The sequence below is a fragment of the Vulpes vulpes genome, chromosome 7 (genome assembly GCF_048418805.1).
Source record: "Vulpes vulpes isolate BD-2025 chromosome 7, VulVul3, whole genome shotgun sequence".
In the NCBI taxonomy this organism is placed as follows: domain Eukaryota; kingdom Metazoa; phylum Chordata; class Mammalia; order Carnivora; family Canidae; genus Vulpes; species Vulpes vulpes.
In genome coordinates this window covers 40,336,270-40,352,315 of record NC_132786.1, presented here as the reverse complement: position 1 = coordinate 40,352,315, position 16,046 = coordinate 40,336,270, and the positions used below count along the sequence as shown (strand labels likewise).

Sequence of the window (16,046 nt, the reverse complement as noted above, 5' to 3'; positions counted from 1 at the left end):
TGTCTTAGGGTCAGCATTTTCCTTGAAAAATTTATGTCTGAAATCAAACCTCATTCAGTGAACAAGTGGCGTTCACTTCAGCAAACTTCTGTATATAGTCAACATCTCAGTCGACTTTTACTGTTTTGAAAAATGAGAATCACTGGGGTGCTAGCATTCCATTTCTTTATCATCTGGATGCTGTAGGGCTCAAGTGGGAAGACATACAATAAAACATCCAGGAAACACTTACTTTTTTTAGCAGTAGTTATAGTCCCCATCACTTCCTCTAGGCTGTAGGCCACTGATTTTCCTTCATGTGTTAGAATCACCTGGGTGGCTTTTCAAACCCCCATATCTAAGCTGCAGCCCAGCCCAATTAAATCAGATCCCTGAGGGTAGGAAAACAACGATGAAGACACTAGGCAGCATTTGTTGAGCACATACTATGTGCCAGGTTCCATGCTTCGTGCCTTATACACATTATCCATTTTCTCCCCCAACAATTCCATAAGGCAGCACCTAAATATATGAGAAGATAATTGAGGCACACAGAGGTTGAGTAGATTGCCCAGAATCCTATAGGGAGCCAGGGAAGGGGGCCAGTTACTAATCCAGGCAGCCCAATGCCAGAGCCGAAGCTCTTTTAGAATTTGCTTTTCCGTTTTCATTAAAAAAAATAAATAAATAAACGTGGTTTCAAGAATTAACTAGTTCTCAGAGCTCATTACCAAAAATGCTACTCTGTCAATCCCCTAGTGCCACCCCAGCTGTCCTGTTTCCTCTTTTCAAAGCTATCACTTTCAGTGGTTTTACTTTTTCTTTTCATATGTATGTGTATGTTTCTCACCACCATTGTATATAATAAGACTTTTTTTTTTCAGTTTTAAGCATTAGGTCTGATCTTCCCACATGGAAGATGATGGCACAGATTTTACCGCCCATCCCTGCTCATTTCTATATCATTGCACCATGCTTTTGATTATATCATAACAGATTACATTATGTAGATTAGTAAAATACTGTTTGCGGCTGAGCTGTATAGTGTGTTCACTACGTGGTTATGCTTTCCTTCCTTAAACAACTCCATGCTTGTTTCTGAGTTGTAATATCTGTTGTTATCTCTCTGGGAATGATAAAGATAGATTTCTTGGTGGTTTGTTTTTGACAGGGCAAGGGAGTAATTCTCATGTCCTTGCATAGTATCTGTTTACTCCAAGCTGTTTTTTTCTGTTTATCTTTCCTGGAATCTGTTTTTCATATCTGAGACCTGGCTCGGATGTCCTGTGATCCTTGGCTCTCTGCTTCCAGGCGTTAGAGGAAGCCCAAGCATCAGACTGGGAACCGTGTACCTGGGGGCGGCTAGCTGGCTTCACTGTGTATTTCCACAGGACACCAAACTCAGTGTCTTTGGGTCTTTTCTCTCAGGATGATTGTATTCCCCAGCAAAAGATTTTCCAGTCTTCTCTCTGAAGAGTGTTACCCTGAATTCCAGCACTTTCCATGTAGAGAGGAAGGGTAAGATATTTTAGTAATCCTCCTGTTGTCAGCCAAGTAGTCTTGGCTGCAGCTGGTCTGGTGTTCGCTGGTCTGTCGATTCTGTTTTGTCCTTCCTGGAGAATAAGCCTCCAATCTCCCAGGGGCGAGGGGAGGGGTGTGTGTGTGTGGAGAATCTGAACAGTGTTGGGAAGAGGACTGTGCGCCTCACTGCTTTGTAAATATATTTTTAACCAACTGCTCCCTTTTGGCCCCTCATTCACCCTCACTCCTAAAGGTAACTGTGCTGCCAATTTCTGACGCTTCTCAAGGTTCTGGATATAGATGGAGTTGTCTCCCAGCTTCCCCTGCTGCTGGCTTAGAATGCACCTGCTAGAATCTGAATAGGTTTTCATTTGTGTTTCTACTTCTTAAAAATACTACACATACATGTGCATATCCACTCCCTTATATGTGTGTGTGTTATATTGTCTTCTGTCCAATCTCCTTGTCCTGATAACATAATGCCCTCCCTTCATTCTACTGAACATACAGATAGGAGTGGAGCTAAATAACTGATAAATCATCATCCTCACGGAGGAGTCAGAGCTCTTCATCACCACCTCCATCAGAAGGACAATCAGCTCTTTTCACACTACTGAGTGTTGGTATCGGCACTTTCCAAGTCCTTGATTCATTGGCTTTTCTCAGGCTGGTTAGACAGATCATGAGGCTGTCATATGCCCATCTACAGCAAAAAGGTCTGCCCATAGTACAGAAAAATGGCACAGCACAGGTCTTCTGCCTTCTAACTTGGTGCCATTTGCATTTTCATATTGGGTTCTGGCCAGTGTTTATGACACCATCTGCCACTGGGAAGGGTGATGCTCTCAGGTCCACCAGAGATTATGAGAAACCATGATTCTGTTTATCACCTTGATTCAAATTTTAAATTCCCTGCCTGGGTCTACAAAGAAGAGAAACAGAAGAGGGAAGCCTGGCCTAAACACTTTTATTCCATCCTGGCCCTTCTTTATCCTGGTCCTAATGTTAAGCAGCCTTAACTGTTAGAGCAGATAAATGCAAAGATGATCACATTTGTAGTAGCTACAAAGGGTGATGAAAGGCACAGGGATTCCCAAGCAGGGAATAAAAATAAAACAGGGAACTTTGCTCCCAGGCTGGAGAAAGATGCTATATGGAAACTGGATTGGGTCCACAGGATGGCATTTGGAAGCCAAATGAGCTGCAGCTTTAATAGCTAACGGTGGAAACACAGGCATTCCCCTACTGACCCAGCAATCCTTGCAATTCATGGCTTAAGGATGTACATTGTGAAGGTGATTTGTGCAGCTCATTTTTAAAAATAGAAAGACCTGGGCAGCTCTGGTGGGTACATATGTCCTTTGTGGCCTTCCCTTGAGGCTTAGAATCATGGGCAAGATCCAGCTCTTTGCCCTAAATAATAAAAAGAGACCAAAGGATAAAAAGAAATTCAAACATCACAGCGAATGGGTTAGACTTAATGAGGCATGTGCAGAAAACCACTGTATTTTCCTGGTATGTGCAAATCCATTTGGTAATTCTGTGGGCTGGTTTATTCCCCATTGCTGGGGGAAAACTCTTTGAGGTTCAGTGACTTTGTCCCTGGTAGTAATAAAGAGTCCTCTGAGTTCCCTAAATGGGTCTCACTTTGAAATTTTAGCATTTCAATGATTAAAATGGCCAGTTCAGCATAGACATCAAAACTGAAAACTTCATCTGAAGCTAAAGCTTTTCTCCCCCAATTTTGTGCCTGCTTTGGGTTTCAGGTCCAACATGAGGATTTTCCCTCCTATTCCTGCAGTGTGAAACTGCTTTGGTTTCTCTGAGGCTGGAGCTGGGGCAAGGGAGGTATGAGAATGGGCTAGAAGTCTTTCTGGAGGGGCACAGGTGTAATCAGACAGTGGGTCATACATAGGGCGTGGCAGATGGCCAATTTTGCTTCTCTCTGTTTGAGGCACCTTCAAGTTGTGAACCTAATGGTAGGGGCAATGCTGTTCCTCTGACCACCTCCTTATGATACTTGCTCCCCCAACTTGGGGCCTCTGTGTGTGGGTTCTTCTCTTGGATCCCAGTGCCCCTCCTGGAAGCCCATATGGGTTTTGCAAGGCCCAAGGGGCCCATGAGCAAGCACTCACATTTACTGCAGTCCCTCTGCTGTATCCCTTGGCTTCTCCAGCTCAGGCCAGTGCAGCTGCACACTCCAGGGGGATGCAGTCAAGCTAAAACTCTGTTACGGAGCTCCACTCTGTTCCTGGCAGCACTCTCCGTGGTTGGAGTAGGGAAAAGTTCTCTGTCTTCCTCTATGGGGGTGGGGAGGTTGGGAATGAACAGCATCCTTATGACCTTCTCTGGCCTCTTCAGCACCCATTTCTGTCTTTATAGGTGGGTGATTCCAGGTGGGTGATGGTGTTTGGGGTTTTACTCTTCTTTTTCACCCTTTGGATAGTTTTTGAGTCTTGCAGTGGCCTGGCGCCTAGCAATTCATTCTTGGCCTTCAGGGACCATAGTTGGCTGAAAAATATCCCCTAAAGATATCAGGTGAACATTTCCCTATATACCAAAAGATGTGGTTAAACTAAGGATCTTGAGATTATCCTGGATTATCCAGGTGCACTCACAATTGAATCCTAAGTGTCTTTATAAGAGGAAAGCAGGAGGAGACCTGACACAAGATGAGATAATGTAATCAAGAAGACAGAGTTGAGAGAGCTGTGGCCATAAGGCAAGGAATACCAGCAGCCACCAGAAGCTATAGGAGGCAAGAACCCACCTGCTCTGTCCCAGAGCCTTCCGAGGGAGCACACCCCTGCTGGTGCCTTGATTTCAGCTCAGTGATACTTACTTGGGGCTTCTGGCATCCAGAGCTCTGAGAAAATGCATTCCTGTTGTTTTAAGCCACCCAGTTTGGGCTGATTTGTTATAGCAACTGCAGGAAACAAATACAGCTGCCTCACTTAAAAGTAAAACAGAAAGAATACCATTTTAAATCTGTTGTAAAAGAAATTATTTTAAAAATTGTATTCATGCCTCTGGCAAGGGCTACTTCTCACTCTCTCAGGTCAGTGTTGATATATTCGACACATCTGGGGGATGTGATTTGACTGGCAGTGTCTCTGCATTTGTTACTGCTTCTGATGGAGTGACATCCCGAAGGTGCTTCATCACTTTCCAGCCTGTGTAATTTTTTCTTCAACATTGTCTCTGTAGACAGAACCTTCTTAATGGTCACATTCTCATGTAGCATCCTGGACCCAGTCATACTTAAAAACAACTGTCTATACATGTCTGTTTCTTTCCTTGGGAGGTTTACCATTAATTTTTTCCCCAGGGGAGCTCCCAGAGATAACATCAGACAATGTACCCTGTGCACTCGCTGGAAGAAGGAGGATTCCCTTGTTAATAGATAAGAGATGTGATTGACACCTCTGATGCTCAACTAGTTCCCATTTCTGGCGTCCTTGCTGTTGACTCATAGAGATGAAATATTCATATTAGAACTTGAGGTTTTTAGTCCAACACCCAGAGTTCACAGGTGAGGCCCTCGAGGCCTGTTGGGTTCACTGGATGAGTGGCAGAGTTATGAAGGGTCACTTCCAGGGCCATACTTGCTGCATTCTGCTGCTCGGTCACACTCTTCCCTTTCCTGCGCTCATTTCCTTGTTGCTGTGGAGGAAGGGAAGGCAAGGGTGGGTAGCATCATTTGCTCATTCAACACACAGTTGTTAGACAGCCACCAAATACCAGATCTCCTGCTAAGTGCTAGAGTTATGAACACCAACCAGACAATCCCAGACCAATGGAACTCAGGTGAGCTACACACTCGCCTCAGGTCATCTTTCAAACTAAGACTTACTTGGAAGCCCACTCTGTATAACAAAGAAAAGCAGAAGGGTTGTGATTGCAGCAGACACCAGGGCAGATGGGCTCAGGAGAGGGGCGGAGACTAGGTGCCCCCAAATTTGGTACTTCTTGCCCCCAGCAGTCCCTGGAGTGTCTAGGAAGCCTAAGGGTCAGTGATCTCTTGGGTTGAAAAATGCTATTTTAGAGCCCTGCTTAGTGAAGGGGATTCTGGGGACATTCTGTTCTGTTTTGAATCCTGACGCTATGGCTTCTAAGCTTTGGGCTCTTGTTCAGAATGCTTAATCTCTCTCTATGTGTCATTATCCTCATCAGTAAAATCAAGAAAGTACCGAATTCTAATAGTTCTTAACTCCTTGGACATTGAAATGATCAAATGATTTGGTTCATTCACACCAGGCCTGACACAGAGTTAGCCCTGAAGAAATGTCAGGTAATATAACATATGTGTTTGTGGATTTTCAACCCTCCACTGTCCTAGATAAGCTGTCCTCATTCTTCACTCCAGGTGGAAGAAGTCAATAGAACATACTTCAAAGTTTAGGAAAATTCTACTCTACTTGAAGCAGTTTGATGAATGATCGTGTAATTCCTGCCTTCTACTGGACAGAACTGAACTTCAGCAAATCCTGGACACTGGTTGGAACAAAACTCAGTCAGGGGGAATGTAAGGGAAATCATATAGGGCTTCATCTCACTCTGCCAAGGCGTCAGAAGGAAATCACTTTTATTGGCAGTTATGGCTTTGCCACTAGAGAGGAGGTAGAAAACTTGCAGAGCTCTTAGCCAAGATTCAGCAAAAACATGAATGACAAAGCCTGGGAGTGACCTGAAGAAATGTTGAACTTTGGAGATTGGGTAGGAGTTGGCCCCGGGAGGCGGTGGGGGACTGGGGGAGACAGGCTTGGACAAGATGGTAAGCGTGGAAGGGGAGGAAGTAAAGGAGGCTACATAGGTCTTCTTATTAAGGACAGCTCTTCCTGTGGTACAGAGCTGTTGCTTAGGGCCTCAGGGGCCTGCATTGTGGACACTGGCAAACAGATGGGACCCGGAGGGCCTACAGATGACTCTGGGGAAGCTTCGGCTGGTGCCAGATGCAGCTGAGGCCGGTGGCCACCTGTGCTCAGGCGCCCACGCTACCCACCTGGCCTGTATGCATTTACTCAATCCAACAATTACATCTGCAAAGCCCCTGGGGCTCTGGATCAAGTTCCTAAGGAAGGCTGACGTCAGACCCAAGGAAGGAGTGCTTTCTTTCCGGTTCAGATTCTAACCAACAATGCAGCCTGTGGCAGGCTTCCCGGGGTTGCAGAAACTGCAAGGAAAATGAGACTGGGCTCTGTCCCCAGTTCCTGCCCAGGTGCCCTCATATCCATTTGTTCTAAGCCAGATGTGTGAGCCCTGCCAGAGGGAAGGCGTTCCACAAATTCTCCACCCTGCTGGAAAGTAATCCTGTGCTTCCTGAGGGAGGGTCACTTCCATATATAAAGTGAGACATGGGAACAGCAGTTGGGGAAGTACTAACAAGAAAGAAGACGAGCCTACCATGCACTGGACATCTACAACACCCCAGACATCAGATCTCGAAATTTACATACGTTGTCTTGTTTTTCTCAGCAATGATGCTTCAAGGTTGGGGTAATCATTTTTACTTCAAACTCAGGCTCACTGATTTCAATCACCTGCCCAAGGCTATGTAGCTGGATTAGAACCAAGCCTGTCCTATTCCAAAGGAGGAGTTCTTTCTTTCACCCAAATGGCTCCCAATGCTGTTTCTGGACGGTGGTGGGGAGCTGCTCAAGGCTACAGATGTCTAGACCCACCTCTAGACACTGAATTAGAACTTCTGAGGTGAAGCTGGGGAAATTTGCCTAGCAGATGTTTCTGAAGCCCTCTTGGTGGTTCTGATGCTCAGCATCAGATTCTCATGATCAGCAGCAGACCTCTGAATCACACTGCCTTTCCAGCAGCATTTCTGATTGCTGCTTAAAGCAGCCCTAGTGCTTATAACAGGCCTTAAAATCTGAGGGAATTCCACCTGCCAAATCTGCTGTGGCCCATTATAACTCCCTTTTCGTGGATCCTTGACTTTCCTTAGAAGGACCATGGAGACACCTACTGTTCTACTTCCTACTAGATCCCTTTTATATAGCCTCCTTAGAGATGGCATCTGAACTCCAAAAACTCAGGAATTTCTTCATTTAACAAGTATTTCTATAGCAGTGACTATGTGCCTGGGATCACTTTAAGTGCTTGGCTTAGTATGCAGCCAGTTGTCATTATTTGAGGTAGTTATGTTCTATAAAGTTGCAGTAAATACTGAATCAATGAATACTGAACCATTGCTCCTAGAGGAGATTTAAGGGTAGGTTCCTGCAACCCTCCAGTCACAGCATTTTGCATCATCTAATCAGTACATAACTTGTTTTATGTGTGTTTCTGTTTAAAGACACCTTGTTTAGTTGATTTTGTTGACTCATTAACATTGAACTCATGGCCAACAGCACTGTAACTCGTGCCTGAATGAAGCTTATCTAATAACACACGTATTTTTTCCTGTATAGCCCATCAGAGCCTTCTGTGCTTACAAACACTATGCAGCATTTTAGGGCTATGCTTGGGGGCCATTTTAAACAGCTAAATCACTAACAAAAAGCATAAAAATGCAAAAACATGGCACTAAGTAGACTTCCAGAATGACACTAATTTACAATCTGAGAGCTGAAACAAGAAGGCAAAGTGTGAATCTTATTCAATCTCAACTGAGACTGTGCACATCACGACACACATTCTTCAGCATTGCATATATCTGAGGATGACCATGAAAGTACCACAGGTATTGATTTGGGGGTTACAAATAAATTTGTAGCCTATATTAATAGGCTACTATACCTTGTTTAATCCTCCCCCCAGTATGAGGTAGGCACTGTCATTGTCCCTCTCCAATTCTGATAACCTTTAGAAAAATTAACTAACAAAATTTTAAAATGTCACTCCCATTTTACCAGGTGAAAAACCAAGTCACAGAGAGGGCAAATGACATAGCTAGTAAGTGGCAAAGTCCAACTTTAAACCTCTGACTCCATAGTTAACCATCCAACTGTGCTGCCGGATTGCAAGCTTGCAAGCTTATCTCTGTGGATTTCAGAGCCTGTCCACCAGAAGGATACTGATAGAATGAAAAAGGAAAAAAGTAATTTTGCATGGTTTTAGGCATTACTGGATATTCATTGGGACTGTTGCCTGGGTTCCCTTAAGTTTGGGTTTCTCTAGGTGTCTTCCATGTGTCCCAGCTTCAGAGCCATTTGGTACAATGCAGATTCTCCAAGAGCTAATTTAAATGGAGTGGGGTGGGGACTACATTTTTAGTAAGTACTGATGTTTTAGGATTTTGAAAGTACTATCTAAAATTCAGTACCTTCTTCAATAAAAATTGTACATCAAAAATAACATTCATGAAATTTGTAACATTCAGAGTTCTTGAGGCCTTTTTTTCAAGGGTCAAAGCTTTTTCCTTTTTTTCTTAATAGAATAGCGGGGGGGAAATGGGAACGATGAAGATTATTAGATGCTCAATTAAAAATTAGAGTCTTTTTTTAACGAGTTGCTTCAAGATACCAAAAGTTAAGGGAAATTCGGTTTACCCCAAGATCCATTTCTTTCTGAAGAGTGGGTCCAAACCTAGCTCCAACTCATAAAACACTTTGGCCTGGGAAGAAGCAGGTTGTTATTCCTTCTCTATTTAGCTTTTCCAAGATCAGATCTGGCCTTTAAAAGAAAAAAAATATTACAAGTTTACCTGAAAATAATTAGATTAGCCTGTTATATGACCTTAGAAATCTGAGCACTTAAAAATAGTGACTGACTGAATGTGACACCAACATTTGCACTTATCAAGACCCACTTATATTCTTGTGATACGTCTACTACAGTTAATAAATTATACTTCAATAAAAAATATACAACAAAATTAATGACTTCTTTTGCATAAATTCTCCTTAATTTTCTCCTTTCTGAGTTGTCATAGAAACCAAGATCAAGGTGTGCACCAACTTATTCTCAGATTTTGTTCTCACTTGTTTAGTCCTGTGCAGAAGTCAAAGGAGTAATAGCTAGAGGAGCTGCAGAAATATTCAACAGCTTAATGTTACCTCTGGGAGGAAGGGATGGGTATGGACTTGCCATGTCTTCTGCTGTGTTCCTTTTAAAAAATGGAATGCACTATGAATATTTCAAAGAAACAGTTAGGTACCACATCAAAGGACCTAACTGTAAAACCAGCTCCCATCCGGGGTTCCAGGCCTCAAGGTTCCAGGCATCTCAGTGGCTGCAAAGCCTTGGCAAAGGGCAGTCTTGCTTCTATGGGACATTCTGTCTGGGCAGCCATCTGCTAATGTCATCTTTCTCTGTTACACCAGCTCTTCTGTCATCCAGGAGCTTGGAAGATGAATGGGTGAAGTAGGACTATGTCATCTGAACCTGAGGGCTCTGAACTATGGTCCTGGATGGAGCCCTTTTTCAGACACTTGTCTTTTTAAAAAAATATATTTAGAGATTAGAAAACGGGGCAAGTTGCTTTTCATGTACAAAAGGAAGGCCACTGACCCTGGCTTGCTCATAAGGTAACAACAGCATGATTGATGCTGACCTGTCTTTTCCTCCTTGAAGTGCTTCCCAGGGGAGGAAGTACACTTAGTTGGGTCACTGACCAGGGTTCAGAGATAGAACAGCACTGTGGGTTTTGTGATAGGGGAGCACACTCCCCAAGCAATGAGCTGCTCCTGATTGCAACGCTTTTCTCTAGCTAAGGGATTTCTTCCCTGGGACTCCTGGCTACATTACATAAGAAGGATTGCCATATGGCAGTCATAAGCAAAATTATCATTTCAGATTTGTGTTATCCCATATCTGTCAATTTAGAGGGAGTAAATTGTCCCAGTTAGATGGGGTTAAGAGGCTCAGCCCTCTGATAGCCATGGACATGGCCAGCCTTTCAACATCAAACACTACTTGCTATGAATAACCTTAAGGTTTCTTTTTTTAAAATATTTTATTTATTAATGAGAGCTGGTGGGGGTGGTATGAGGCAGAGGGAGAAGCTCCCTCCTCTGCAGGGAGCCCAGTGTGGGGCTCAGATCATGACCTGAACTGATGGCAGCCGCTTAACTGACTGAGCCACCCAGGCATCCCAACCTTAAGATTTCTTATCCTTTCATTCCTGATACCTAGAAAGCAGTACAAGATTTTGCCTCCGGAGCCATTCACATGCTCATTTTCATGTGATTGATGACCTCCTTTCAAACTCACACGCTCTGCACACCTGTGCGATAAGTTTTAGATTCTCAGAGAAGTTGCATGCATGACCCAATAGCTTTGAGGGAATTAAAAGGACTCAAAATTAGGTAATTAGCAATTACACTAGTAGATATCAAAATAACTGAAAGGTTCTCAGTTGGCTTTGGATGCTGAAGTAGAAATCTGATTCATATCATTAAATTATTTCCTAAATTATTTCCTTTGTAAAATGTGGATGTATGTTTGACTGTATATTTTATTTTATTTATTTTATTTTTTGCTTGTTACTAGTAGCACTGCAAGTTGGCTGGGCCCTAAATCAATCTGTTTAGAACAAGTAGGCAGCAAGAAGAATAATGCCTTTCTGCTGTAGTGTGGGGCTGCTCCTCAGTTTCCAGGACCATGCCAGAGAGATCAAATGGCTTCTGGATTAGCAGCCTGTGAGAAAGCAAACCTGCAAAGAGCACAGGCCAGGGCTCGTCTGACAGGACTTGGCAGTCCTGACACAGAATTCTCTCCATGTAACCACTCCCTTCTGAGCAATGCAAATGCCATGCAAGTCCTCAGCCTTAAGAAAAATTAGCAACATTCACTTTATGAAAGAAGGGACAAATGCTCAAATTATCAATTCAAAAATTGGGGATGTTATATGACTTCACATAGCAAGCAAGATCATATAATGTGTAAAAAGAGCAAAATTTTTACCCTCCAAGGACTTAGGATCTAATATTTCTCATATAAGCAAAAGATGAAAATATAGTACAATCCTTCTGTTCCTGAGATTTGACATCACATGTTGAGTGGGGAAATGTAAGTGAAGGAAACAAAAGTTTGGAATGTGGAGATTTGCATCCTGTCACTGTTAAGGTACTTATGAGCTCTACATGTCAGTGATCTACCTGGGGAGAGAGGAGGGTAATTATGTGCCCTCTAAATTTCCTTTTCAAGTTCTGGCACTCTGATTCTGTTGCCTCTGATTTCCTCTGCTGGCAACAGAAATTCAGGAGAAATGTGGACAGAAAACATTTCTGTGATATGGTTAAGTCCTTGCCATCGGAGCCATCCATTACATCAGAGGAGGACAGTGCCTGTTAGCAGAATCTAGCATGTTGTGCTAGAGAAAAATATCTAAGAATCCAAGACCTTTAAAAATAAAACTCTATAATTATTCACCAGGTGGATTTCTTCAAGTTTTTACCAATAGGCGAAGAAATACAGGAAGGTATTGTAAGGTGTCTCTTACTCTTTTGATTGGATACTGAAGAATTTTGTTACCCATACCTATTTGATGTGTCCTCTTGTCCTTCATCTCTCCAGTTCAGTGATCCACTGCAAATTTCTGCACTTGAAAAAGCAATAGACAAGGATAGTATGTAAAGCAAGAAATGTCAGTACCAAATCAACAAAAATGAATTCAAGATCTACCATGTATCAGTCCTTGAGTTAGAAACTAGAAAGATATATGTCCGCATTCGCAAAGAAATAAACTGGGATTCTTTCCAATTGTTATATTATTATTATATTTCAATTATTCATGAAATATAAGAAGGCTTCATGAAAGAAGGGGCCAGAATACTTCTTTGTTAAATGCAGTTGGACCTCAGCTCACAGACCCTTCCTTCATAGACATAGAGGATTATTTTAACCCATTCTTTTAAGGATAAGATGTTCTTGATTATATTTTGCAAGTCATTAATAAATTAAGCCTAGACTAAACATCGTCTGAATAAAGTTTCTTCATACAGGGGTGCCTGGGTGGCTCACTTGATTAAGCGTCCAACTCTTGGTTTTGACTTAGGTAGTCATCTCAGGGTCCTGAGACCGAGCCCTACATTGGGCTCCTCACTCAGTGAGGAGTCTGCTCAAGACTTTCTCTCCTTCTCCCTCTGCCCCTCTCCCTCCTCTAAAATAAGTAAATAAATCTTTTTAAAAAAGTTTCTTCATGTAATCACATATCCTAACATATTTATAAGTGAAACTATTTTTTAAAGATTTTATTTATTTATTCATGAGAGACACAGAGAGAGGCAGAGACATAGGCAGAGGGAGAAGCAGGCTCTCTGCAGGGAGCCTGATGCAGGACTTCATCCCAGGACCCCGGGATCACCACCTGAGCTGAAGGCAGATGCTCAGCTGAATCACCCAGGTGCCCCTATACATGAAACTATTATCTTAAACCAAAATGATAAAATGAATTTTGTCTGATACAGTGTATTTTGGATTAGATGAAAACCATCAAAGGCCCTTCTAGCCCTCAGATTCTATACTTCATTCTGCATGTTGCTATTTTAAATATACATATAACTCATTTTTAAAATTAAACTAGTTATTTGGGGCTAATTATAGATTCATGGGAAGTTCTAATAAATAATATGGAGAAATCCCATATATTCCTTACCCAGTTTCCTGCATTGATAACATCTTGCAAACTGTAGTGCAGTGTCATAACCCGGATATTGACACAGTCAAGATGCAGAACCATCATCATAAGGCTTCCTCATGGCTATCCTCACTTTCCTCCCACCTCATCACCTGTTTGATCCCTGGTAACCACTAACTCTGCTTTTCACTTTTATAATTTTGTTCCTTCACGAATTATATAAGTGGAATCACGGGATGCCTGGGTGGCTCAGCAGTTGAGTGTCTGCCTTCGGCCCAAGGCATGATCCTGGAGTCCCGGGATCAAGTCCCACGTCAGGCTCCCTGCATGGAGCCTGCTTCTCCTTCTGCCTGTGTCTCTGCCTCTCTCTCTCTCTCTGTCTCTCATGAGTAAATAAATACAATATTTTTAAAAAAAAGAATAATATAAGTGGAATCATGCAGTAAGTAACCTTTTGGTTACTTTTCACTCAGCCTTATTCTGTGTAGATTCACTCAGATTGTTGTATGTATCAATATTTCAATTCTTTTTACTGTTGCATCATATTCCATAGAACAGAATTCCATAGTACAGTACAGTGTGAATGTGTGCTTAACCATTCACCTGTTGAAGGACATCTGTGTTTCCAGTTTTTTATTAATAATGCAGTTATAAAATACCTATCTATAGACTTTTATGTGGACACAAATCTTTATTTCTTTGGGAGTGTAATTGTTGAGTCATATATAGTAACTGCATGGTCAGCTTTTTAAGAAACTGCCAGACTGTTTTCCAGAGTAGCTGAACCATCTTCCACTCCCATCAGTAACACCTGAGTGATCCAGTTTCTTCACTGCCTTGCCAGGATTTGATGTTGTGACTATTTTTTATTTTAATCATTCTGATAGACAGGAAATGATAGCTTATTGTGGTTATAATTTGCATTTCCCTATTGGCTAATGCGTTAAATATCTTTTCGTGTGGTTATTAACTATCTGTATACTCTATCGTGAAATATCTATTTGTGTCTTCTACCCATTTTCTAATTCGGAAATTAGATTTGTCGTTGTTTTTACGATGAGTTTTAAAAGTATTTTATACAGTCTAGACACTAGTCCTTTGTCAGATATATGGCTTGCAAATATTTTCTCCCAGTCTGTAGCTTATCTTTATATCCTCTTATAAGGGCATTTCACAGAAGAAAGTTTTTAATTTTGATAAAGTCCAGTTTATCAATTTTTGTTTGTAGGAATTGTTTTGATGTCAAGTCTAAGGATATCTTACTTAGCCCTAGAAACCAAAGTGTTTTTTTCCCTATTTTTTTCTAAAGGATTTATACTTTTACATCTTACATGTAAGTCCATGATCTGAGTTAATTTTTGCACCGGGTGTCAGACACTGAGATTCACATTTCAACTGTGGATATCCAGTTGCTTTAGCACTGTTGTGAATTGCTTTTGCACTCTGTGTCAGATATCAGTTGGACTTAATTGTGCATGTCTATTTCTGGATTCTCTATGGTATTTGTTTGCTTGGACTGCTGTAACAAAATATCACAGACTTTGAGAGCACCACAACAGAAATCAATTGTTTTACAGTCCTGGAGGCAAAAAGTCTGAGACCAAGATGTCAGTAGGGTTGGGTTCTTCTGAGGCCTCTCTCCTTGACTTGACATGTGCCTTGTGCCTTTACATGGTCTTCCTTCTGTATATGTTTGTGTCCAAATTTCCTTTTCTTATGAGGATGCTAGTTACATTGAAGGACCCACCCTAATTATCTCATTTTAACTTAATTACCTCTTTAAAGGTCACCAAATACAGTCACATTCTGAACTACTGGGGTTAGGGCTTCCAGATGGTTAATTTTATGTGTCAATGTGACTGGGCTACTGGGCCCAGACATCTGGTCAAACTTTACTCTGGGTGTGCCTGCGAGGGTTTTGGGGATGAGATTAATATTTGAATGGATAGACTAAGTAAAGCAGATTGCTCTCCCTGATACGGGCAGGGTCCATCCAATCAGTTGAAGGTCTGAATAGAACAAAAAGGCTGAACTTCCTCCTGTGAGTAGAAGGGAACTCTTCCTGCCTGACTGCCTAAAACCAGGACATCAATTCTTTGGCACATTCAAGTTCTTGGGTCTGTCGGCATTATTCAGACTAGAATTATATGGTTGTCTTTCCTACTTCTTAGGTCTTGAGACTTAGACTACACCCTCAGCTCTCATGGGCATCCCAGTTGCTGAATAAAGATCTTGAGGCTTCTCAAACTTCATAACCCCATGAGTCAATTGCTTATAATTTCTGTCTCTGTCTCTATAGAGAGAATATTTATATGTATATAAATACTACACAGGCCTTTGAACTCAGACTGAATTATGGCACTGGCTTTAATTCTCTAGCTTGCAGACAGCAGATTGTGGGATTTCTCAGCTTCTGTAATCATGTGAACCAATTCCATAAATAAATAAATAAAAACATCTATACATACATACATAAATTTGCAGCTTCTTGTTTCTGTTTCTCTGAATAAACCTAATACAATACTTTAACATATAAATTTGGGAGGGATGCAGTTCAGCCCATAACATCTAATTCATTGCATTAATCTTATATCTATCTTTCTGCCAGTACCACACAGACTTGATCACTATAGCTGTATAATAGGTCCTAAAATTTGGTAGATTGTTTCTTCTCACTTTGTTTTTCATTTTCAAAAGCGTTTTAGCTATTCTAGTTCCTTTGTCTTTTCATATAAATTCTGGAATAATTTTGTTTATATATGTACAAAAAAATCTTGCCAGGATTTTTGATCAGTTTGAACAAATCAATTTGCTGAGACTTCCAAAACATAAACATAGTATATCTCTATATTTATTTATGTTTGATTTCTTTTTACCAGTATGGTGTACTGGTCAGAATACTAGCCTTAAATATGTTTTATTAGATGTACACTAAGCAGGGGATCCCTGGGTGGCGCAGCGGTTTAGCGCCTGCCTTTGGCCCAGGGCGTGATCCTGGAGACCCGGGATCGAA

At 41.7% G+C, this 16,046-nt stretch overlaps 1 long non-coding RNA gene across 1 annotated transcript in view; it reads right to left on the bottom strand.

Moving 5' to 3' along the window:
• Nucleotides 1-850: 850 nt before the first annotated feature.
• Nucleotides 851-16,046, bottom strand: part of LOC112916090 (uncharacterized) — a 32,424-nt gene continuing 17,228 nt past the window's right edge. Inside the window, exons 2-3 of the long non-coding RNA XR_003234258.2 lie at nucleotides 11,935-11,997; nucleotides 851-5,163 (exon numbers count right to left, since the gene is read on the bottom strand). This is a non-coding gene — a long non-coding RNA (uncharacterized lncRNA). The remainder of the gene's footprint in view (nucleotides 5,164-11,934; nucleotides 11,998-16,046) is intronic.